The following is a 13103-nucleotide window of genomic DNA, read 5'->3' as shown; positions in this document are numbered from 1 at the left end:
CCACCCACTCGCCACCACCACCACACACACATACACTTTTCCTTTTTTTCTCTCCCTCCTGCCTCCCTCCTGTCTGTCTATCTGCTGTTTCGTAGCTCTGCTGTACGTGCCACAGATTCAGATGGCAGTCAAATGGTAGACGGAGACAAACACGGAGACACATGCATGCAATTACATGCTCACACACACACACACACACACACACACACACACACACACACATGCAAATGCATATGCAGACCGGCAACTGCATGCATGGACAGACTCACACCCACACACACAGACACACAGACACACACACCACACACACACACACACACACACACACACACACACACACACACACACACACACACACACATTTGTGCAAAGGCACACACACACACATACACACACACCTGTACAGTTAGTTGTACATATACACACACAAATACACACTCTAGTGTCATATACGTTCAAGTATTTCAGTCACCTCCCTCAGTCAGTTTAGTAGGGAGGATATTACTCTTGGAGCACAAAGCTATCACAAAACAGAATGCAGGAAATATTAATGAGAACGGAGACTTTTCTGAGAGATTAAAAATGAAGAAAGAGGGAGTTGTGGAAGAAGTTGGAATATGGTGCAGTGAAGCAAAAACAGTATGAAAAGTACTTGATTTTTCAGGTGTCAGTGTGCTTGTTGTCGTGAAAGTATATGATACTATTTGTGTACTGCACTGTTTTAATGTTTGGGTGAGAGGGAGACAGCGACACCAAGAGAAAGAGAGTGGGGGAGGAGTTGGGGGGGGGGGGGTGGCAGAGAGGGAGAAACAGAGAGGAAAGAGGTCAGTCTAAGCTTATGAAACATTTTCTAACCTAACCCGGCCTATTTCTGACAGGGCAGGACTGTGGACTTGCAGTCAGGCACACAAGTTCCCAGGGTTGACGGCGACATGCCTTTAGGGTCTGACACATATAAACACGCAGGAGAAGATTGACACACACACGCAAACAGTACTTTAAGCATCTGAGGTACTGCAGTAGCATGTAGCTTTACAGCCTTACACTTTATTCGGCTGTAGAGCTGTAGGGGCCTTTTTTGAAACTGAAATCTCATCTGACCGTATGTCTGTATCTGTATGCTACTTATCACTTTTATTGCATATACTTTTTGTGCGTCCAAAACAATATGTCAACATTTTAGAAAATGCATTTATTCACTTTCTTTATCAGAGTTACATGAGCACACTGTGACCACGCTTGTTTTACATATGGAGCTGGAGCCAGGAGGCAATTAGCTTAGCTTAGCATAAAAAATGGAAACAAAGGGAATCAGTTAGCCTAGTTTTGTCAGAAGTTGGAAATTACACCTCCCAGCTCCTCTGCAACTCACAAGTTTCCACATATCTTGTTTCTTCAATGTGTACACAAAGAGAAATGAAAAAGGACAATTTCAGGTTTTAGGGGAAGTTACGTGCTGTAATATCTGTGTCCCAATTCAGGATGACGTAGTCTACGAAAGTGTGCCCTTCGTAGCCGCCATAGACCGTGAAGGCCGAGGGTTTCATTGCCCACATATTGAAGGCCACATTTGAAGGAGCCTTTGAGGAATGCGGCCCCAGAATTGGCACACAGTTCATTTCTTGACTTCCCTGTGATGGCAAGATGCCAGGAAGTCACTGCTCCTGGTTGTTGTTTGCCAATAAACAGTTACAGCACGTACAACTCCCCCTGAATCCACAAATGGTTGCCTTTATTTTTTGTTACTGTTTGGATTAAAGAAATGAAATGCAACACATTAATCAGTGAGGTTTAATGTTCAGGTAGTACAGTTTTTCTTTTAACTGTTTGCCCTTTGAGCAGCACTACATCTTCACAGCTGACTGGAGGCTTCAGTGAGTCGCTGTCGGGGAGTGACGGGACAGGCCGGAGCTAGCTGGTTAGCATGCTAACTTAAGTAGAAGAAAAGACGTGATGGAGACAAATGTTAATATTGGTGTTGCTTTCCACCACTGGAGACAGCTCTTGCTGAGTAGAGGACTGAAGTTTGATGCTGAACTCGTAATGTTTCTTAGACACTAATAAATAAACAGCTGGCTATGTAGCAATAGCAAAACTTGCAGATAGTTTCTTTATTGCACAGAAATGACTGAGATCCATCTTCTTGTTTAACTCTTGAAAAAATTTCTACATTTTTTTAAATAAAGATGCAGAGACTTTTCTATCAAAGTTAAGCTTACAAGGTGACATATTTTTTGGCCTGATTTCCACCTCCATCATTCATTCCGTCATTTTAAATTATAATATGCAGAATGGAACATAATCACAAAGAATATCTGGAATTGGTGACAGGCTCTAAGTGCCATTTCTTCATGCTGCATGTTCATATGTTTTCGATATCATGTGTTAATATTGAGGCCCTCTCATTCTCTGGCCTTGCTCATTCAATCAATAACCCTGGAGTATTTTCTGATTCTGATTGCATGACTCCCTGACTCCCTGAAAGTGCAATGAAATTATGATAGGAACAAACCAAAAAAAAAAAATCTTAGAAAGCTTTAGGAAGCTGACACTTTTATATATTTTCAATAAACAAAAATGCTGGAATGGCTACTTCTGAATGACAGAAACATTTCTTCATATCATTAGCTGTAGTGGCTGTGTGCTCAGACACCAGCAGGAAAAATGTAACCCTGATCATAACGCCCATTCCTCATAAAAGTGTAGTTAAGTTGCTATCATGCACATTGCCGCTCTGAATACAGTTATAAAGCCTAATGAAAGTTCAACGGGAAAGAGTACTTTTCACATGTTTAGTCTCTCTTATTTATGCCTCTTCTTTTTCCTGCCTTGGTTATTTCCTGTGGGTTCTCCCCTCTTCACAACCATTCTGGACTTGCCACAGCCTCTGCTCAAATCATCCTGTTGCTGTCAGAATTTGAAAACTGCTCCTTTCTTTGCTGTCAGCCTCATTTCAGTGTCTAACTGATGCAAGAGCAAAAACCAAAAATGAAAGGATGGGAATGTTTACATGCCAAAAAAATAGTGTTTTCTGTAATCAGATAATGTGGTGATTTTTACAGATAATATTTAGCTACTGTTGGCCAACAGTTGACTGGAATTTCTCAGATATCTGTGTTAAGGAAAAGGTTTTTTATGCTGGCAAACTATGCTACTATCTTTCTATCAATCACGAACATTCAAATGAAAAGTAAAGATAGTGTTTCTCTGACAGTACTTGAATCCTGTAACTAACCTGTGAATCAGTCAACCAATAAAGCAGGAAGCACAGAAGTTTATTCAGCTAAAATATAACGGAAAAATACGTTTTTTCACCTTCACATGGGGCCAATACGTCATTCAATACACCACAAAAGCATAAGTCATACATTTGGTATGGATTCAGCAATGTGGCAATTTTCTTTTTTTTTTCTTTAGCTTTTGTGTGAAGAATTCACAACATAAAGTGCCCACAGTCTTTTATTTACATTTGACCTGAAAGCTTGCGACAGAAACATATGTCGACTTGGATGTCAAATTGGATCCAGATTGCTTGTCCTCTTGAAAATGTTTGAACAGTTACAGGATCTTTTTTTACATTTTTTTTTTTATCAGAGACACAAACATGAGTGTGCGGTGGTATAATTGGCTGCACAGACAGTCTACAGATGTTACTTTCTTTCAACTAGCAGAGTAATTTCAGATGCTGTTTTTCTGTCACCTTCAGAGATTTAGGATGGTGTGGTCTGCGTTCCTTTCTCAAGTGACCATGACGACTTTTCCATTCATAGTCCTGTAAAAGCTCTTGAATATAATAAAAACTGCCACTGTAAGAGTGTGTTGATCAATTTTCAGCCTTTTTGTTCTTGGCTATTTTAAATAAGATATTCCACCAGTTTGGTACGTTGGAGAGTCCTAAAAACTACTAAACCCATGAGCCTCAGTTGCTGTTGCTATGGAGAAGGAGCCAGTGAAAGGCATGAACCAGAGCTGTAGCAAAACAAAAATTACTTCATCATAAACTGAACTAATTTTATGTTTCTAAATTTTTTTATTAGCTTTCTACAAAGGGTAATCTTTATATTCTAGTCTTTGTTGGAGGTTCGTACAACCAAATTTTAAAGTTAGTGATTGGATGTTTCTACAGGTAAGTTGATATTTCTCTTTATTTTTTGAGGCAGTTGCTATGAGCACATACTGTTGTATGTTCAACTTGAAGAATTTAATGCGCATCGAAGTCTCGGAAGTGTTGCTGTCAATGCAGAAAATGAACAGAACGCCAAAATAATCCATTTTGCAAGTCTATAAAAGCTTCACTAATATTCTTAAAGAACTGCTGCCTCAAATGACTGTGTATTGTGAAATGAGTAGCTTGTTGTGACAAACCCACAATAAGCAGCTGTTTTTATTTGGAAGATAAACACTGCACACTAACTGCCAAGAACTCAACAACAGACAGACAAAGTTAGCAACTAGTTGGCGAATGAAGGGAGTAGTTAGCGGCTAAAGAGATGGGGTGAAGGTCTAAGGATAGAGAGTGCCATACTGGGCTTTATTTATTGGGCTTTATAAATAAAATTGACTTGACATGAGCTTAATAGACATCTGTAGCCCGCTCCTCATCTCTGCTAGGGGCTAACGGCTAAGGGCTACATTAGCTGCTGCTAGCATAACACACCAAAACCAACCAGTGGTTGAGTTGTATTGTGGGTAGGCACCAGATCTTTAAAAGGAAGAAGAATGCGTAGAATAAAATAGTCAGTATTTCTGTTTCTGCTGCATTAACTTTAATCTTTTTTTTGTTTTAAACCGTCCATGATGAGTTTGACAATGTTATAGGAATGCAAGGCTAAATCTGTGGAGTACTCTTGAAATTCTATAAACGTAAAGCTAAAACTAAAATCTAAATGCCAAAATGACTAGATTATTAATAAATTATTATTAATCAAATTTTTTTTCTCAAGCAGGCAGCTGCTTAGAGCAGCAATGTAAAAGAAAGGATAAAGCTAACCAAAGAAAAAGTAAAGTTATAGAGACTTTTTGATTGCCCAAAGCTGTGTTTGCAGTTCAATGTTCACACCTGCTTGATCATTGTTATCTATTCCTACTGTGTTGAAATTGATTTTATTTGGACCACACTTGTTTTCTTGCTTCAGAAAGTGTACAAATCATTGAACAAACCCTTTATAATTCACAGAGTATTCAGATCCCCATTAGTTCACACAAGAGCAGCACTGATTCTTCTGGGGGTCAACAGGAAACATTCACAACTTTAGAAATGGACAGAAATGTCAGAGGATAGAGCTGTGTGCAGGGCAGGTTTATGAGCTGCACTGCTCTTGCTCTGCTATTGTCCTGGATGAAGAGTTTTGTCAGAAGGTTTGGATACATGTGTTGTTGACTGTCTCGCCCCTCGGCCAAAACTACAGGGCCTCCTCTCCCCCCTGCGCAGGGCCCCTCAACCTCTCTCTCTTTCTCTTATTCTCAGCCATTCACTCTATCCTCCCTGTCGATCTTCTGCTTTCTCTCTCTCTCTACTCGCTTTCCTTCTCTTCCCCTGCTCGTCTACAGACACACACGCACACCCACAAACACACACACCCGTTCTATCCTTTTGCCCGTGCTCACTGCCCATATCTTTCTCCTTTCTCTCTCTTCACCCCCCCTTCCTCTCGTTCCCTCCCCTCCCCCTTCGCCTTCCACCCCCCCACCAACCCCCAATCCTTGTGAAACAGAGTGTGTGTTCTTCGACACACACACACACACACACACACACACACACACACACACACACACACACACACAAACTGGTGCTTTACCTCCCCTAGGAGTTGTTCTTAACTCGCTGACTGAGGCACGCTCTGTGTGTGTATATGTGTGTGGGTCTGTGGGCATGTTTCTGTGTGTGTGTGTGTGTGTGTGTGTGTGTGTGTGCGTGCACATGCGTGTTAATGCAGACCGTGCATGGGGGGTGGGGGTTAGCATGTTTTTGTGTGTCTGCGCTGCTGACTCCACACATGATCCCCATTAGAGGCTGGCGGGAGTAGACACACACACACACACCCACACACATGCACACGCACGCACACATTCAGGCACACTGCACATGCACTTTCATCCACACCCACACACACACTATTTCATGTTCACACACATATACATACACACACACACGTATGCACACATGTACATGTAGGTATACATGCATCCACCACACACACATGCACAGTGGGATTCTGTGGGGCCTGATCCCAGTTCACCCTTGAGGCTTTTCCACTGACAAGGGGCTGACGGTGGAATCAGTTTCTGAACAAAATTTGGAGCATTTTCATTGCAAAAAAAGTAGGTTCTCAGACACTGAAACTGACCATGTTCCGGCCACTTAAACCTGCTTTTCTAAAGCCACAGCAACCCTGAGGATCGGGGGTGCGGGTGACGTCATCACCATGTAAAACTTAACATCATTCCAAGGCAACCGCAAATGTCCTTAGAAACCAGATGCGTTGTGAGAAAGGAGGAGAGACTCTGTTTGGTGGAAATTATAGAATTAAGAGTAAAAGCACCATCCATCAGTCAGCTGAAGAGGCCTGCAGTGCTTTACTGGCAACACGATTCATGAGAAATGATGAAGACTGAAACATGTGTAAAAACAAGCTGGGAGTGCAAAGCCAAAAAATGTGGACAGAGATGGACAAATCCAGGTTCTCCTGAATAATGGAATTGATCATTCACAGGGGAAAACAAAAAAGTCAACAAGCTGCCTCAAAAATAACAATAGAGTGAATTTTTTTTCTCTTTTTTTGTACATTTCTGTAGTTAGACATAAACTATCAAATAAAGTGAACGAGGAACTGAATGTGGCAACTGCAACAGAAAATGTTTTTTTTATAAACTACTAGAGATGAATGTAACAGATTATTGAAACATCTTCTTTATATTACAATATAATGACTGTGTAATGTGGGTTTTTTTTCTTCCGACCACAGAGATCACATGGGTCTAACAAGTCTTGCCCCTGATTGCACTTGAATGGTTGATGTGTGACAAAAGCTGAGAGAAAAATGAATGGTCATGGTTGGTCAGGTTTAGGGTCTCTCCAATCAGGTTGTTCTTGGGTGTAACAATGTTGACAACTGAGGCCCTATTCGACTGTAGGTGGGGGAAAATGACTTTAATGATTGCTGCAATTGTTCTGTACATAGGCTACGCTGTGCAATTACTGTAATTCTATACTTACTCCAGAGAGATTTATCCTTCTCAGCCCATCAGCAACAACCAGAGTCATGCCAAGAGTTGGCAACATACAACACAACCACCTAACTTCTTATGCCAATCTTAAGCCAACGCAGACCTGATTTAACTTTTACTTGTCACAGTTGATGTGGAATGTGCTTTCTTTCTGTACAAGCGGCTGTAGCTAGTAGCTAACCAACCAACTGGCAATTTGGCAGAGACATGATTAGATCTCATATACTCTATATTCATTATTCTTAAATCTGAAATATTTTGTTGAGCCATGTGATCTGTTGGATCACCTTACCAGAAAAACGTGTCCATGGTAAACCGGTGCCAAAAGAGCGTGAATGATAGTTACAACCCCTGCTGCTAACATCAGTAACACAGTTAGCTCTCTTATTGAGTAAGAGCCTCTCATTAGGATTTAGACTTTTTATACCTTTTTGCCATTCAGCCATTTACTATTTACTTTCTGTAATGATCTCTCTATGTAGTATTTTCATTTTCAATGTCAGAGTCCACCGTTCCCACGCAGAATACACACACTCACAAAGGATTCACAGGAGACAATGCAGCATTTAATCCAGCATTACAGTTTGTAGTTGATATCAGCCTCACTGTTTACTTCCCAGTCTCCTAACGCTGTATCTAGCTGCATTAAGCTACTATGGTGCAACTGACATTACCTAATTGCTGCTGCTTCACAATAAAGCGTTCAGCTGGTGAAAAATGGGGAGCTTTTATTGTGAAGCAGTAACAGGAGACACTACATATTTGTCACTGAGCTTCGCACTGACTGTAAACAGACACACCGGTTGCTCCTGTGTTGTGTTTCTGACAAAGCTGCAGTGTTTGGTGTAGTATAAAACCAAAATTGCTGTTACCACCAATAACCACAGGTATCATCAAATCAAAATCAACCATGACTGAAGTCTTAAGGATTATGACTCTCAGGAGAATAGGGAAGATATGATTTCTTTCCCTGAATAACTGACAGCGCTGATTTACTGGGAGCGGCTGTTATATCTAGAACACCCTATTATATATTTTGTCAAACCAGTGGAACTATGGGCCAGTATATAAAAAGGTCCCACTGGTCTTGGTCCAGCACCAGTGTCAATCCTATGTCAGTGGAAACCCCCACCTAATGGTTGACTTGTGGGGAAAGTTATATTTCCATTCTTTGTACTTGATTGTATTATATTTCTTATTCAAGTTAATTTTGTAATGTTTCCTTTAAAAACAATGATAAGCAAAGATATAACCTAACCAACTTACTAGAACATTAGCTGGATATGTAAGTACAGGCTAAAATCAAAGACATACATAACCATGCTGGTTTTTAGCTGCCAATATTTAATGTGTGTTATGTTGTAATATGCACAACAACATTTTAAGCCAATTAGAACATACTGTTAAACCTACAGGGCTGAAACCTCATCCTACATGTTACACTTAAATGAATTCACTATGGAGAATGGTATAGGGTGCAGATTTAGACTTGTTTAGGCTACAAAGAAACATACAAATACAAATTAATGTATCAGCTGTGTAAAACAAATTCAGCAGTTAAACAAAGTTTAACAAACAAATACAGTCTTCTCAGGCAAGTAGAGCATATCGCTCACTGTATGCCAAAGACATTGTTATCTTGTTGGCTGGGAGCACGGCTGTTTGACTGTCATTACTTCCTTAAACATTCATTTTAAAGCATCTCTGCGTCATTGGGTTGTATACAGAGGACAGTAACGGGGAGGGAGGGACACAGAGACAGAGCAGATAATTTGATTTCAGAAGCCAGATCCACACCCAAAGCATCACGACGATGGAGTATGTAACTTCATTTATATGTTGTTATTGTCATTAATTTTGAAAGCCCAGTGATGCTCACTTAATAAAACAATAGCTGTTCCTCTGTCCTGACATGTGTGGAAGTGAAAAAAAAAAAAAGCTGGATCATTTAATTTGTTTCATTGGTTCCAAGCCTCATAAATCCTAAGAAGATTATAGAGGTTATGAAGATCATGTGGGGTCATAAAAAGGAAAACAACCACTGAATTTACAACAATATATTGCTTAACACAAACATGAAAGAAAATACATCTCATAATATGATTATCATATTAAGAAGTGACACTTAAACCTCTAAATAAAAATAAATCAGGGTTCTTTTTATTTCAAATATTCAAAAATGAACTCTGTGAACATATCTTTTGCCTTATAATTACTAAAATCATTAGTAAAACATGTAATTTATACAAGACATGAAGGTCACAGTTTGATACCAGAAGATTTTGCAGTGTGAGACATCAGAATTTGAACTAGAAAGGATCAGAATCAGAGTTGCAAACAACTGGAGCACAGAAATATTGACCTGGTTAATTGGTGCTGACACATTGCAAGAAGTATGGGAGTGTCACACTGGGTCCTGGGGAAACCATAACAGGAGCTCACATATTATAGCGTAGATAAGACAGGCTGCATGACGGCAGACTAAACATAAACACTCTGCAGGTATACATTCAGAGCTGAGGAATCTTTCCACTGCAGTAGCACGGCAAAGTTGGTAACAGCTGATGTTCAAAGTGGAGCTGGGCTGATACTCAGCTGAAGATTCAACACAGATGGAAAAAACTACAACCACACCGATTTGAAGTCTGAATAGCTAATACCTGCCTCACTACTAATATGTACAGCCGATATATTTCCATTTCCATACACAGTACAGTATTACTCATATATACGCAACAGTAGCAGCAAAAACAAAGGCAGCATGAGAGATAATCAGTCTTAAGTCCTCATCTAAACTACACCCAGTCTGTCCAATGCCTGCTGGCCCTGGGGATTGTGCTGGAGTTTTAATCCACTTAAAAGCAGAGGACCTCTGCTGCTGTTTCCAAGGGGCTTGACCCATGTTGCATGTGCACGCACTCACACACACACAGACACACACACACACACGCACAAATTCAGTCACTCATCATAAACACGCAGTGTTTTTTTCACACATACAATATTAAGATGAATGCACAAATGGATGCATGCATTCCACACAATGTAGTATGCACAAGTTTAAAAGGCATTCTGGCGGTCTGAGATGTATTGATCATGAAAATTATAATAACTATGTTGAGAAGCCAAGTCCAATTGGTCCGCTCTATACCAGGGCCAGAATGAAAACTCTAATTTAAACCTCTATAGGAGGCTGATGGATTGCCAAGGCACAACCTAACGTTGACTGGATTTATTGAAGAGGGGTCAACAGTCATTCCACCATTGTTCAACTCCACTTTCTGCTCTAGGTCTGTTACAGTATGTGTGTGTGTGTGTGTGTGTGTGTGTGTGTGTGTGTGTGTGTGTGTGCGTGCGTGCGTGTGTGTCTTTGTGTGAGAGACATCTAAGTTCTCAACCTTTAATATCACAAGAATTTGAAAAGGAATTTGCTCCACTTATTCACTCTGCTGCACTAATACAACTGCAAAATATAAACAACACACAAACATTGTTCATATTAATGTGTTGAAAATCAGCTGTGATTAAAAAATGTTTTTGTAAAGCAATAAAAAAATATTTTTGCTCATGTTTAAATGGTTTATTTTGTGCGGCGGACACATTGTGATACTTTTTCTCTTCTTGCACCAACATTTGTCGTTATCTAATTTGAAATGTACTAATTCCTTATTCTTGCGGAGGGAGGGTGAACCACTGACTTGAACAGCTGCTTCATGACCCAAAAAACTGTCAGTCTTTCCCTGGAATAAATTGTGGAATATACCATCTTTGGGTACAGGGGGGAGCTGGAAACGTGCATTTACAGGAAAGCAGGTGTCACTAGCAAGTTTGTTCATTTTAGTGGTATCACATATCACGTCAGAACATTGTAAACTTGAATTCGTAAAATGTGACTCGTTAAGAGGTTCGAAAAAGGTATAAATAAGGAATAGTTTAGAGTAAATCTCCCCTGTGTTTCAGAGCCGTGTTTCTAGAGGACCCATAGTAGAATCAATTCAGCGAGAGGGGAGCTTGAAACCGTCCACTCATGCTTTCCTCCGAGTCTGAGAGAAACACAGTTGAAGTGAACACACAGACCAGTCGGCCGCACTACATGCTCACAACAGGCAGGCTCCCATCACTAACGAAAAACAACAGCAGCCTCTCAACATATAATTACAATAATACGCTACTAAATACTATGCAAAGATCTCAGAAAAACTATATGTCACTGTGGGAATGCTACAGGAATTTCATATGGATACTAGATCATCTTTAAAACTATAAGGTCACTGTATGAACTCATTCTAGAGTGCCACATACACAATGTAAACCCCTTCAGGAAGATTAATCCTGTTAAAATCAAATTTTAAAATCAGTTAATGCGTGTGTTCTGTCAACAAACATTCCCAAATGTTAAATTCTGCATGATATATACTGTATATATATCGGCTATGAATAATTTCAGTTTTCACGAGGTGTTACTGGTGTATTCCCTATACTATTTTGCCTCTTGCAGATGTTTTGAATGCACGTCACTTAATCGGGTGAAGCGAGTCTTAATATGATGCTCAGGATCAGTGAGCTTCAGTAGTTCCGCGCGCGTTTATGCGCGCGCGTGGGGGCGCGTGCATGCCTGCGTGCATGGATTTGCTTCAGCCAGGGCCATAGAGGTCTCATATTTTAAGGAAACATATATTACATTTTAAATCATTATATAAACATGGGTAACAAAACAGAACTAAATTTATGGATCAATGGTGTGAGAGATTTAGAGGAAGAAACTCTGTCAATGCCAGTCTTTTAAAAACTGCTTATAAAACTCAGCAGCAATACATAGGCTCATATGCTCATTTATATCCCACTCATTTTGCTCAAAAGCATTTATAACAGCTTCACCAGTCTGTCTTCTGTTGCTCTTCACTGAGCAGCTCCACTGCATTAGCTAGACATGCCTTGCTCAAGGGCATCTGTTGATGGAGAGGAGGGCCAGGATAGGCACAAACAGGCACAACAGCAGCTATTGGCTGATGCTCTCACTCATGTTGGTATCCGTAGCTCTGAGGTTGAAAAAAACTCTTTGGTAAGGTGTTTAAGTCACAACTGCTTCAACCAAGGTCCTTTCAACCAAAGTACTGCAGCACAGTATTTCCCAGATATGAGTAAAACTATTGTATATGAATTACAATGTTGTTTAATCCAACATTTCCTGGAAAAATAAAGGTAAAAAAAAAAAAGTGGGCTGAGTTTTGTGTTGGCCACAGAGCAGAAAATCTGCAATATTTGGGGTCAGATTAGAGAACACAGTCTGACCTTTTAACAGCCGTCATACTGCAACACCTGCTGCAGGCATCTGGGCCACAGTGGTTTCATCATGACAGTGCACATGCATCTTTGTGTCTATGTCAAATGACTTATGTGGCCACAGTATTTGCATGCGTGTACAGTACCCACATGCATCTGCGTGCATGTAATCCTCATTTGAATGGGTTTGCGCGTGCCTCGCTGAGGGGTGTGTTTCCACGCCACCAGCCCACTCACCAATGTCACCTTCATGGGTGGCTCCATCGTAGGAGCATCCTTCAGAATGTAACAGATTAGCTTTGCAGGCAGGGATGTTGATGAGGTCATCACTTCCCAAGGTCACACCTACACACATCCAGCTGTAGGCCCACTCGCATTAAAGCCCCCCACCTCTTCAGATGCTATAGAGGCTCAGTTCTACCTCCCGCCTGTGTGCAGATCTAAATAAGTCCGAATAAGCCATATCCAACAGGATAAGCCTTATTGTAATACGCAATGACTGTACAGGCTGCTTGGCCTCCTTCAGGCTTCCTTCAACCTGTGAACAGACTTGAAAAAGACCGAATAGCTCCCTGTTACAACATACTGTACGT

This window comes from Seriola lalandi, unplaced genomic scaffold (assembly GCF_002814215.2).
Source record: "Seriola lalandi dorsalis isolate HSWRI2012SDOR001 ecotype SW California unplaced genomic scaffold, Sedor1 jcf7180002054838, whole genome shotgun sequence".
Classification (NCBI taxonomy): Eukaryota; Metazoa; Chordata; class Actinopteri; order Carangiformes; family Carangidae; genus Seriola; species Seriola lalandi.
The sequence above is the reverse complement of the archived record's forward strand: the minus strand, read 5'-3'. Positions refer to the sequence as shown.